Source organism: Carassius auratus, chromosome 13 (assembly GCF_003368295.1).
Source record: "Carassius auratus strain Wakin chromosome 13, ASM336829v1, whole genome shotgun sequence".
NCBI lineage: Eukaryota > Metazoa > Chordata > Actinopteri > Cypriniformes > Cyprinidae > Carassius > Carassius auratus.
Genome location: NC_039255.1, coordinates 4,428,097 through 4,440,514, shown reverse-complemented (window position 1 = coordinate 4,440,514; position 12,418 = coordinate 4,428,097). Strand labels below are relative to the sequence as shown.

Genomic DNA, 12,418 nt, shown 5'->3' with positions numbered 1-12,418 from the left:
GAGGGGCAAATGTAAATGTTTTATTATTATGACATGTATAACAGCACCACAATATGAACTTTGTACTATTCTGCTGTTACACAACACCTTTTGTGGTGTTGCAAGAGTGCTGCTCTATATAGTGCAATTATGCCTACTAACACTAACATTAATATCTCTGTTGAAGAGTCAGAATTGCTAGTATAACTTTCCACACATAAAAAGGTCACACATGATGCTTTGATCCTGAATGTCATGCAGTTGACATTCTCTTAATGCTGTATTTTTATCCTGGCTGTTTTACTTGTGAAACGACCATGATAGCAGCACAGTGATGAATGATGACAATGCTGTATTTTACTGGTTGTTGGCCACTAAGAATGATGAAACAAGTTTTGAGGTACTGAGGGGGAGGGAAGGCAATTAGCTCAGACTGTAAAATCCACCAATAAAGACCATCAATCTAGATGACTGAAACCACATGGTCAAGCAAATTCTGCACAATGCCTCAGAAAATTAGGAAAGCATAATTGTCTAATGTGATTAAGAATCAGAGGTTACTGAAAATGTCAATGTTTTCATTAAGCCCTGACACAACTTAATTTGAAGTTGTTTTTATAAATATTGAATTGAATTTTAAACACAATGGTTGCCGGTGTTTATTTCTTGTTTGCTAATTATTGTTTAACCTTTATTAAATTGAAAGTTCATTAAAAAGCATAGTAGGAAGTGGAAGAGCCAAGCGTTTTACAGTGTCCATGTTCAGGATAAATTTGGTGAGTTAATAGTTTTGGTTTATATTATAATAAAAATTTATAAAATATGTGTGTGTGTGTGTGTGTGTGTGTGTGTGTGTGTGTGTGTGTATATATATACTACTATATTCTTATCAGAGCCTATCAGGTAAGTGAGGAGTTTTTTTTTTTTTGTCTTAGTTGAAAGAATCTGTTACACAATCATTTATTTTGATAAAATAATATTCTCGAACATTTGTGCTGGACTGCAAAAAATTTAAGACAGGCCTGTACATCCATACATTTTATAGTGTCCCTGTGTATTTATGCAAAATACGTGATTAATTCTAACCCAATTAGACTACCTTTTTCCCTTTTGAAAATGAAAATATCAAAGAGAATGCTTGAATCAAAACAGGTGGTAACATTTTCCCTGCTTCCTCTAATTAATTAGCGAAGTATCGTAGGGATTTATTAAATTCTGTCTTTTGGCGAAGCCAGCATTTTTCTTCCATCTCCTGTTAGGGTTGTATGTTAAACTTATTGTGAATCCTTGTGAGATTTGTTAGTCATGTGTCACTGATTCACATTTGTGTCAGAGATCCCCTAGTTGAGGATATGCACTTCCTTGCATCTCTTGCTTTTGGTTCTTGTTTTTCTTTGGTTATGGAGATGGCAAGTAACGTGCATTTTGCTCACTTTAGGTATGTGGTCACCATGTGGCCAGGCTGGACCCACTTGGCATCCTCGCTGCCAATCTGTATTCCTTCATTCCCTTAGATTTAATCACGTCAACTGACAAGCTTGGTGAGATATCCATTTAGCATATTGCATATTTAACTTCATGGTTCTTATACATATTCACTTCCTTTCAGTGTCCTACTTTATGAAGGATCTTTGTTCTGAAAACATAGAGTAAATGCTGATTAGTTTCCATGCTTGGGGCTCAAAACAAGTGTTTTTGTTATTATTGTCTGTTAGCCTCACCCTCAGCACCATTCAGTAATGCAGCAGCAGAGTAATACACTGCTAAATACATTTTTATGTCATATTTTGTCTAGTCATTAAGAATGCAAATCATACATACATTGACATTATCATCTTCTATGATAAGCATTCCTGTATTACAATGTATTTAATAAAGTTCAGACCTGTCCAGATAATGAAATAAAGGGGTTGGGGGGAAAGAAATTAAATTGTTGAAAAGACAAATTCATGAAGAACATTGATAATCTTTTATTATTAAATCTTAGAAGAAAAAAAAAAAGAAAAAAATATATACATACATATATATATATATATATATATATATATATATATATATATATATATATATATATATATATATATATATATATATATATATATATATTTCAGAATCTTTCTGTAAAGTTGATTTGCAATGATTTGTAACATGAAAAGTGCTATACAAATAAACTTGAATTGAATTTTGTAAAATGTTTACAAAATTTTACAAAACTGCTCTGTTGCTTATTGATATTCAGAAAAAATGGGGGAAAGGCATGTATTTTAACCAACATGGAGAAACATACAGGAAACAATTTTTTTTAATTGCATACATGTGACAAGATCATTCTTTTTCTTGAAATGTTGTATATGGCTTTAAGTAAATATTAATTCAGGTTGAACAATTATGTCATGGTGTGACTCTTGATATTTATTATATTTAATAAACTGACCTTAAAAACTCATGTTATTTGTAATCAAATATTTTACATTGAATTTTTTACATTTAAATAGAATTATTATATTATATATATATTTTTCAAAATCAAATGAAACCTATATGAATACAAACAATATATTTCTAAGAATGTTTTAAAACAGATTATGATAATGATTATTATTATTCTTTCCTTCGTCAAGGACACTCTAATGTCATTGAGTCACAGATTTCAGGCTTCCAAAAATATACAACAAAAATGTTTTATAAAAATCTTTATTTCTGTGGTTTATTTTGCCTAATGTCAGCGTTACAGTTTTGTCTTGCATTACAAGCCAGCGCAAGCTACCGGAGCTGTGTCTAATGTAATTGGCGACTGACCTTGCCAACCCCAGCCACTGTGTTTATACGTCACTGTAGCAACATAGCTGCACCCATCCACTGCATACATCTCCTTTTTAATTATGAAAGGAAAATTAGATTGTTGGAGCCAAAAAAAAAAAAAAACACTTTTATTGTAAAGTGTGGATTTACAGTTATTAGGCCATTCATCAAATTACAAATTGTGAATTCTTTGCGCATAAAACCCAATGCATGCTATTTCTAAGATGTTCCTGTGTGTAATCTTTTAGATCGGTCTTTTCATTTTAGCTCAGGGCTTCCGAAGACCATTGGAAGTTGCTTCCCTAATTTCATAATCAGAGCTAAAAGCACTTCATATTATATGAGGATCAAGATTATTGTAATGAAGTTTAGTAACACTGCTTGTACCAGAGCTTACGTTTTGGTTATTTGGTGACTCATAGTGCTCGATTAATGGAAAAGGGGGAGAGAGAGCACGTACAGTGTGTGTCTGCTTTTAGGTTCTATAGCTGTGTAAGTGGTCAGCAAACAATTTCTCAATCGGCCATTACAGATTCCCCATCTGTGACAGGAACTGGAAGGGAGAGCTATGCCCCAGACTCAGTTGCAAGCACAGGTTAATGTTATCTGAGATAAAGGCCCATAAATCTTCCCCTTTGCTCCTGTCGGGTCCTATTGCCTTTAGTGTCGCCAGAGTGGAAGGATGTAGGACGTACTCTTACAACAGATTGAAAAGGAGAGAGTAATAGCCGGTGAAGACCTCTCAAAACATACCTCTTTTACCTGAGTACACTCTCATTATGTCAGTGAGATCAGGTTTTGTCAGGTTTTTTCCTATAGCCTCTGCGCAGCTAATGAGAGCATGTATTAGACCAGAGGCTCACAAATTTCACTTTATCTGTACTGTGGCTTTAATTACATTTGCACCTGTCTCCTCTTGTGTGTGCTCCTCTCTTGAGGAGACACAGTCTTGCTGATAGAGCCCAGTGTTATTTACAGGAAGCATTTACAAACTACTATGATTGCTTGGTTTTAAGGGGAAGTCGTGACCTAATGGTTAGAGAGTCGGACTCCCAATCGAAAGGTTGTGAGTTCGAGTCCCGGGCCGGCAGGAATTGTGGGTGGGGGGAGTGCATGAACAGTTCTCTCTCCACCTTCAATACCATGACTTAGGTGCCCTTGAGCAAGGCATCGAACCCCCAACTGCTCCCCGGGCGCCGCAGCATAAAATGGCTGCCCACTGCTCCGGGTGTGTGTTCACAGTGTGTGTGTGTGTGTGTTCACAGTGTGTGTGTGTTCACTGCTCTGTGTGTGTGCACTTCAGATGGGTTAAATGCAGAGCACAAATTCTGAGTATGGGTCACCATACTTGGCTGAATGTCACGTCACTTTCTTTCACCGTTTGGGGGTGTAACTAACCATGAAATTGGTAATGATATTTGTTAGGATTTACATATCAGGGCTCCAGGCTGTGGCTTAATGGTTGGAAATGTGTCAAAATCTAAAAATGTGCCACATTAATTTAAAATCTATAATGATGTGTGTCTGTCCTTATGCACTTTTGTGCAGAGATCATCTCATCATCTTAAAATTGGTCGTGAAGCAGCCGTGCTTTAATATGCTTCTCCTCTTGAATCTTTAGGGTTGTGCACCTTGGAAGAATCTGATGGATAAATCATTTAAGTTGCCACTAACCACATTTATTGGGGGAAATTAAAGCGCACTCCCACTGAGAGTAATCATACACAGACTTGAGTTGGGTAGAAGCTGGATTGTGACATCACCCAGTATTTGAGTAGAAACTCTCTCTCCTAATTTCTCATTAGCTGGTTTTGTGCTTTGATTGATTCAGATATGACATATGACAAGCTCATTGCTTATAATGTTTAATTATACTTCAAAAAGGAATGCGTTAATGGATGAATGAAAGGGTGAATAGAATTTACTTGGAAGGTTCCAGACATCATAATGTGGTCATACTGGAGTGGATGTTCATTAACAATATGAAGCAGTGCCAATGGATTCAACAGAAGTTTGAAACTCCAGGAATCATCATCTTGCTCGCAAATGGTCTTCAGAGAAACGCTTTGGTTTGGAAGACTGTGAGGTTCTCATCCCTGCCCTGAAAATGATCATCCAGTGAAGCTGGTATAGAGAGTGTAATTATGGGAATGTCTCACAGGTACCCCTAAAAGCTGCTCACTTCAATCTGACTCTGCTCTTATGAATACCCCTCAGCAATAATGACACAACGTCTGATTCACACAGAGGCCGACTGAACGTCCTGGCCAATTTAGTTCACAAAGACTTGTATCAGATATTCTGTCAGTTCGATCCCAAACTTGAGGCTGCAGATGAGGTAATACAATTTCAAGATTATTTTCCTTTTATTTTCATTCTGTTATTGCACTTCTGATGTACATTTCACACTTTAATTTTCTTCAGGGTTCGGTAGATGTGAAATATCACTTTGGGATGTACCATGAACGGATAAAAAGGAAAACATTTTTTGGGTCAGGGAGTTGTCTATGAAACCTTCCATCTCAGTGAACTGACTTCATATACCACTAACTTTACCATTCACGTTGTGGTCAATGATCAGGTTACCATCAAAAAAAAGATTTTCCTATAAAAAAATCTGCCTTGTTAAAACATTTGTCCTTTTATTATGTTGTAGACTGATGAGTGTTATCTGATGTTGCCAGACTGGATTCACCACAGATCCCCGAATGACATATTCCTCTCCCTACCCAATGTATCAGTAGTTCTGAATGAATTCGTTGAGTGTGTTTTGTTTTATTTTGTTTAGTTTTTTTGGGGGGGTTGATGATTCTCTTATCGCCACCTGGTATAATAATGTAACCATGAAAAAAAGCTTACTGTAGTGTCCTCACTATTAAAGGCCTATTCCCACCAATAACAAACTATGTTACACTTATAACATACCTTTTATTCTAAGTGCTCACTTTCCAATGTATTGCCTGTCAATGTAATTATCATTTATCAGCTAGGAAAAATAGCTCTGAATTTGATTCCAGTTTCCAGATATTATTCTGCTATTGAAAATGATAGATATTGCTGTGATGTGGACTCTTAAATTCTCTTATAGTTTAATACAGTAGATTTTTAAATCTTTACTGTTAAGATAGACCTAGTTAAATTGGGCATGTATATTTAATCATTCGTGAATGCTTTTAGGTACAGTATAGCCTTGTTCTATGTGTTGATCACTTCAAGAATGTAATTTAGGTTTTGCATTTATGATCACATGATCCTGAGTGGCACACCATCACAACTCATTTTTATTTATTTGAATACTTCCATTTACCATCCATTTGTATTGAGGGTGGAAGAGAGCACTGTTCATTCACTCCCCCGACCTACAACTCCTGTCGGCATTGAGACTTGAACCTGTGGGTTCAAGTCCCTCTAGGCAATAATGTTTATCATCCAAAATAAATTGTTTGGTTGATTAATTATACTAGTTTGGGTATTAATACACATATAGTGACGTTGTTGATATATTTTATAGGTTTGCTATCAGTGGTTTGGACATAATGAGATGAAAAAGCTCATGTTTATTTAACCCCTCAAGTACAAGCAGATCCACAAACAGGAACATGTGCTGAAAAAGCTTATCTCTGAGGGAGTTGTAACACTGCAAGAGTTTGAGGTTTGTGTCTCACTCTATGAAAATCTCATTACTGTGTCATTATGTAATGTGAAAATGTCCACCTGCTGTTGTTCCTCCCACAGGTCATCATAATTGACCTTTTTAACTCATCTGAAGCATCTTTTCCACAGCTGTTGTTTCCTGGCCTGCTAGGGAGTGACGGGTTTCCTGTGCCATTTGTATATTGTTTCCTGACAATTGATGTAGGCTGTGTTAAGATGCTCAGCTAGTGTCTTTTCGTTCTGACATGTTCCATACTTCACCTGCTGACCCAGGCTCAGAGCTAGCCACCCCTCCCCTCCCAACCACCCTCAGATCTGTGTCACCGTAAAAACCACAATCGTAGGACCAAACCATCCCTCCAGTGTGGATAGCTGTCACCTTGTCTCACCCAGCGACGGCTCGTTTTATTTACAACTGCATCCCTGTCACTCTTCACTCGCTGACATAGCTCAGGGGACTTCACTTAGAGAATAAATTGTGACTGGAATCTTGCTGTTTTCTCTACGCTGTAGCACAGGTGCCATGAATCATTAATTCATAATTCGTCACAAATGTGTCACGTGTCTGGGTTTTTGATTAATATAGTGGATGGCGGGCTAGCACTGTGAATTGTTTTCAGGAGGAGGTTGCTAAATATGACAAGTTCTGTGAGGAGGCATATACCAGCTCAAAAGAAGAGAAGATCCTACACATCCGCCACTGGCTCAACTCTCCGTGTTACCAGGTACATACTGAAGACTTTAGAGATGCTAGGTGTTTCAGTGAAAATATAAGATCAGCTTTTCTTGAACTTTTTGACTCCAAATTCTCCCATTGTCACCTTTATCGTGTCACCTTTATTTTTATATAACTGTGCTGAAGACAGAAGGGTGGTAATTCAGCTCAAGCAGTAACAGTTGTCGATGTTGCAAAAAGCATGAATTTTGAACCAAGTCGAGTCAGCTTTATTGCAGGAAATAATATTGTCATTATTCAGCTTAATTCAGTTGAAGTTTTGTTCTTATTTTGTTCTCATCCATAACAAAATTTGAAGGTCCCCTAGTCCTAGTTTTGTTTTCAAAACCTTAACTTCTAATTTGATTTTTATGTATGGGCACTCCTAGTTACTGTAAATAAAAAAAGTCACAAAAATGTTTATGATTTAAAAAAAAAAAAAATTACATTTTCAGTGCGATTAGTGATTTATTGGATGAAGATCAAGTACAAATCTTTTACACACAATTTCTATTTAGTAAAATATTTTTTATATTTAAAAAAATAATAATTATATTCTTTATAAAATTCCCATGGCATTTTGAGATGAATTTATACAGTAAGACATATCCAGGTTTAGAGATCACATTTTAATGCTTGTCTTATTTAAAATAATTTTAAGTCTTTTTTAGACTCCCTTTAAAGTTTCCTTATGCCCAATGGTTTAGAGCATTACTGGTTTAGATCCTATTGGTGGTGATATGTGCTCTGTGTTTAAGATTTCCTCAAACCAGATGGAGAACCAAAGAGCATGAGCTGCCCTCCCACTGAACTAAACGAAGAGGTGCTCAGGCACATTGGGGAGGTAGCCAGTTCAATCCCTCTAAAGGATTTTGCCATTCATAGTGGTGAGTTTTGGGTATTTAAGCAATAAATTCAGATTTATCTCTTTGTGTCAGTGTTGAAACTACAATATATATCCCAAATTATACAAGTATTCCTAAACTTGGGATGTTGTAGCCCAGTGGGCAAAAAAAAAATCTAGGCTTGGTAACTGAAAGCTTGCTGGTTCAAAAACTGGAGAAGCTTAATCCCTGAACTATCACAATTGTATCATTGTGCCTGTCAAACTCCAAATAAGCAAATGTTGACAGAATTTTCATTTTTACTTGAACTATCACATTAGTTATTGCTGTGGAGTCCCAGAGGCTGTTCCCAGCAGTCCGTTCATCAACTAGATCTTATGTACTGTTAAGCTTTAAGCACTAGGGACAAAACACTGGAAACTGACACCAAAGCATTGCAGGATGATGGTGGTAATGGTGTGGAACATCAGCAAAGCCCTGATAGATGATCCTTAGACTTCTGATATAGGAATGTTTCATTTTTGACATCACAGGTCATGATTTTCTTTCACTGAGCAGTGGACGCAGGGGAGCTGTAGTGGATTGATTGAGTTGTACTCTTGGGCCATTGCACTTAAAGAACCGACTCCAATTTGGCTGCCTTAAATTCTGCTAAATCACCCTAACCACCATAGCCCTCCAGCTAAACTCTGTTTATTGCCTGCCTCTAAGCACAACTACCTCAAAGCATCAAATCAACCCACCGGCAAACGTATTTCTCTGACCCAGGCCAGTGCTTTATTCAAATGGTATACTGCGTATAAAAATCCAGGTACTCTGGGGCTTGATTCCTATAAGCATGAACTGTATAATGCATATTAACACATACAGTATTGTTCAAAATAATAGCAGTACAATGTGACTAACCAGAATAATCAAGGTTTTTAGTATATTTTTTATTGCTACGTGGCAAACAAGTTACCAGTAGGTTCAGTAGATTCTCAGAAAACAAATGAGACCCAGCATTCATGATATGCACGCTCTTAAGGCTGTGCAATTGGGCAATTAGTTGAAAGGGGTGTGTTCAAAAAAATAGCAGTGTCTACCTTTGACTGTACAAACTCAAAACTATTTTGTACAAACATTTTTATTTTCTGGGATTTAGCAATCCTGTGAATCACTAAACTAATATTTAGTTGTATGACCACAGTTTTTTAAAACTGCTTGACATCTGTGTGGCATGGAGTCAACCAACTTGTGGCACCTCTCAGCTGTTATTCCACTCCATGATTCTTTAACAACATTCCACAATTCATTCACATTTCTTGGTTTTGCTTCAGAAACAGCATTTTTGATATCACCCCACAAGTTCTCAATTGGATTAAGGTCTGGAGATTGGGCTGGCCACTCCATAACATTAATTTTGTTGGTTTGGAACCAAGACTTTGCCCGTTTACTAGTGTGTTTTGGGTCATTGTCTTGTTGAAACAACCATTTCAAGGGCATGTCCTCTTCAGCATAGGGCAACATGACCTCTTCAAGTATTTTAACATATGCAAACTGATCCATGATCCCTGGTATGCGATAAATAGGCCCAACACCATAGTAGGAAAAACATGCCCATATCATGATGCTTGCACCTCCATGCTTCACTGTCTTCACTGTGTACTGTGGCTTGAATTCAGAGTTTGGGGGTCGTCTCACAAACTGCCTGTGGCCCTTGGACCCAAAAAGAACAATTTTACTCTCATCAGTCCACAAAATGTTCCTCCATTTCTCTTTAGGCCAGTTGATGTGTTCTTTGGCAAATTGTAACCTCTTCTGCACATGCCTTTTTTTTAACAGAGGGACTTTGCGGGGGATTCTTGAAAATAGATTAGCTTCACACAGACGTCTTCTAACTGTCACAGTACTTACAGGTAACTCCAGACTGTCTTTGATCATCCTGGAGGTGATCATTGGCTGAGCCTTTGCCATTCTGGTTATTCTTCTATCCATTTTGATGGTTGTCTTCCGTTTTCTTCCACGTCTCTCTGGTTTTGCTCTCCATTTTAAGGCATTGGAGATCATTTTAGCTGAACAGCCTATCATTTTTTGCACCCCTTTATAGGTTTTCCCCTCTCTAATCAACTTTTTAATCAAAGTACGCTGTTCTTCTGAACAATGTCTTGAACGACCCATTTTCCTCAGCTTTCAAATGCATGTTCAACAAGTGTTGGCTTCATCCTTAAATAGGGGCCACCTGATTCACACCTGTTTCTTCACAAAATTGATGACCTCAGTGATTGAATGCCACACTGCTATTTTTTTGAACACACCCCTTTCAACTAATTCAACTAATTGCCCAATTGCACAGCCTTAAGAGCGTGCATATCATGAATGCTGGGTCTCATTTGTTTTCTGAGAATCTACTGAACCTACTGGTAACTTGTTTGCCACGTAGCAATAAAAAAATATACGAAAAACCTTGATTATTCTGGTTAGTCACATTGTACTGCTATTATTTTGAACAATACTGTATGGAATAGACATATTACATATGGTAACTTTTAGATTTAAAAATAATATGATAATGATACCTAATATGAAATACAGTAAAGAAGAAAAAAAAATCAAGCATATTTATGGTTTTCCAAGAAACACTCTTATTTTTTGATTAGTCCCAGATAAATAATATTTGTTTTCCATAAAGCCAAAGAATAAAGAAATTAAAATGAATATGTCTAGTATTTGAAATAAAGTAAAAAGTATAGCATTTTCCTACTGAATATCTCAATTAACTTTATAAATGTAATTTTTTTTTTCTGTCTAAATAAAAAAACAGTAACATTATTGATGTTGGTTTGATAAACCTTTTATACTTTTATGCTTTTTTTCCCCGTTTCCCATAGTCTTCTAATGAAAACTTCTACTATCTTGGTTATATATCAAACAGGGCTTTGTCAAGCCAACATCAAAATCTGTCTTGACCCAACTACACTTTAAAAATAAATAAATTGCATTTCTTTTCAAATTGTCGAACAACAAAATATACAAGTTTGTGATTTTCTATATGTTCTGCATCTGTGTTATTTCAGATTTTTCACGTATCCTTCAAGGCAGAGCGGATATGGTTGTGAAACACACGGTGGACTGGGCCTTGGCCTTAGCAGAATACATGGCCTTCGGCTCTTTGCAGAAGGATTGTATTCATGTGAGACTCAGTGGACAAGATGTGTAAAGAGGAATATTTAGGTATGAAAGTCAGTCCATTTCATAAAAACTACTGTAGGTACAAAAACTGGTGGTTCAGCACATGTTGTCATGGCAGAACATAGGTTGTTGTCATTTGTTTTCCAAACAGTTTGATTTCATATATTGGGCCACTTTTAATTCCTAAACTGACTAGATTTCTGTAACTAAAAATAACCAAGTATATATTCTCTACCTTATGGCTCCATTAAAACTAAAATGTCAACACATTGATAAATGACGTCAGCTTTTCACACGCACACAGGATCCTCAGAGATACCCACATGGTGCCGTCACGGTACTGCTTCTGAAGGAAACCCATTTTATGTCACCCCACAGCAGTACAGACACATACTCTCACGTCTGTTCGTTACTGTCATGAGCAAGGCATGTTTGAAATAGTACACACATGAATGAAACTGAGACATCAGCACAGCTGGCAATATTTACGGTTTCACATTACAGTTTTTGACTCTAGATTTTCATTTCAGTGGGCCACACTGGATGATTTTATGCTTTGCTTAAAATATAATGAAGGTAAAATGCGAGTGAAAAGACATCAGCAAAGTAGCTTCTGTGTGATATGAGCCTTTTTTATCAAAGTTTTTTATCAAATGTCTGCTGGTGCATATATTCGGTGCTATCTTTTCTTCGCATATAAAGGCTTTGGGAGTGAACATATTGGTGTGCTCCAGTCTGCTGGTTCTGCTTGTTACTCAGGGAGTTAATGGCTATGAGTAAGTGATTCAGTCTACTGTGCTTGGGTATGCACTGAATACTGTGCTCTGGTCCCTTGATTGATGAAACTAACACCCAGCTGATGCACTGTAGAAACTGTTTAATCCCCAGATTCTCTGTTTCCATAGCTAACCCATAGAGACAGGATACTTTAGCTTAACGAGATACTTTTGATTTACATTTGTGATTAAATGAGCATACCAAACAGACCCCAATTAGCCTGAACACATTCCTTGTGGTCACATTCTCCTTTTCAACATATCTATAAGAGGAGCCCATATTTTTCAAATGTGATTAGCCCAGCTTGTTGAGAAATATATGTAGTTAACACTGTATTTAGGATAAATGTTATATAATGTCAGTTTACTCATTGTGAGTCGGGACAGTCAGCGCTGGACATCATTAATGTGATATATTAAAGGCCTTTAAAGATCTAATCTAAGATGTCAAATCGCACTGGGTCTGATGGCTTGCT

The 12,418-nt window shown here is 36.8% G+C and overlaps 1 pseudogene; it reads left to right on the top strand.

Moving 5' to 3' along the window:
* The first annotated feature begins 861 nt into the window (after positions 1-861).
* On the top strand, positions 862-11,946 carry LOC113113223 (2-oxoglutarate dehydrogenase-like, mitochondrial; annotated as a pseudogene).
* The last annotated feature ends 472 nt before the right edge of the window (positions 11,947-12,418 follow it).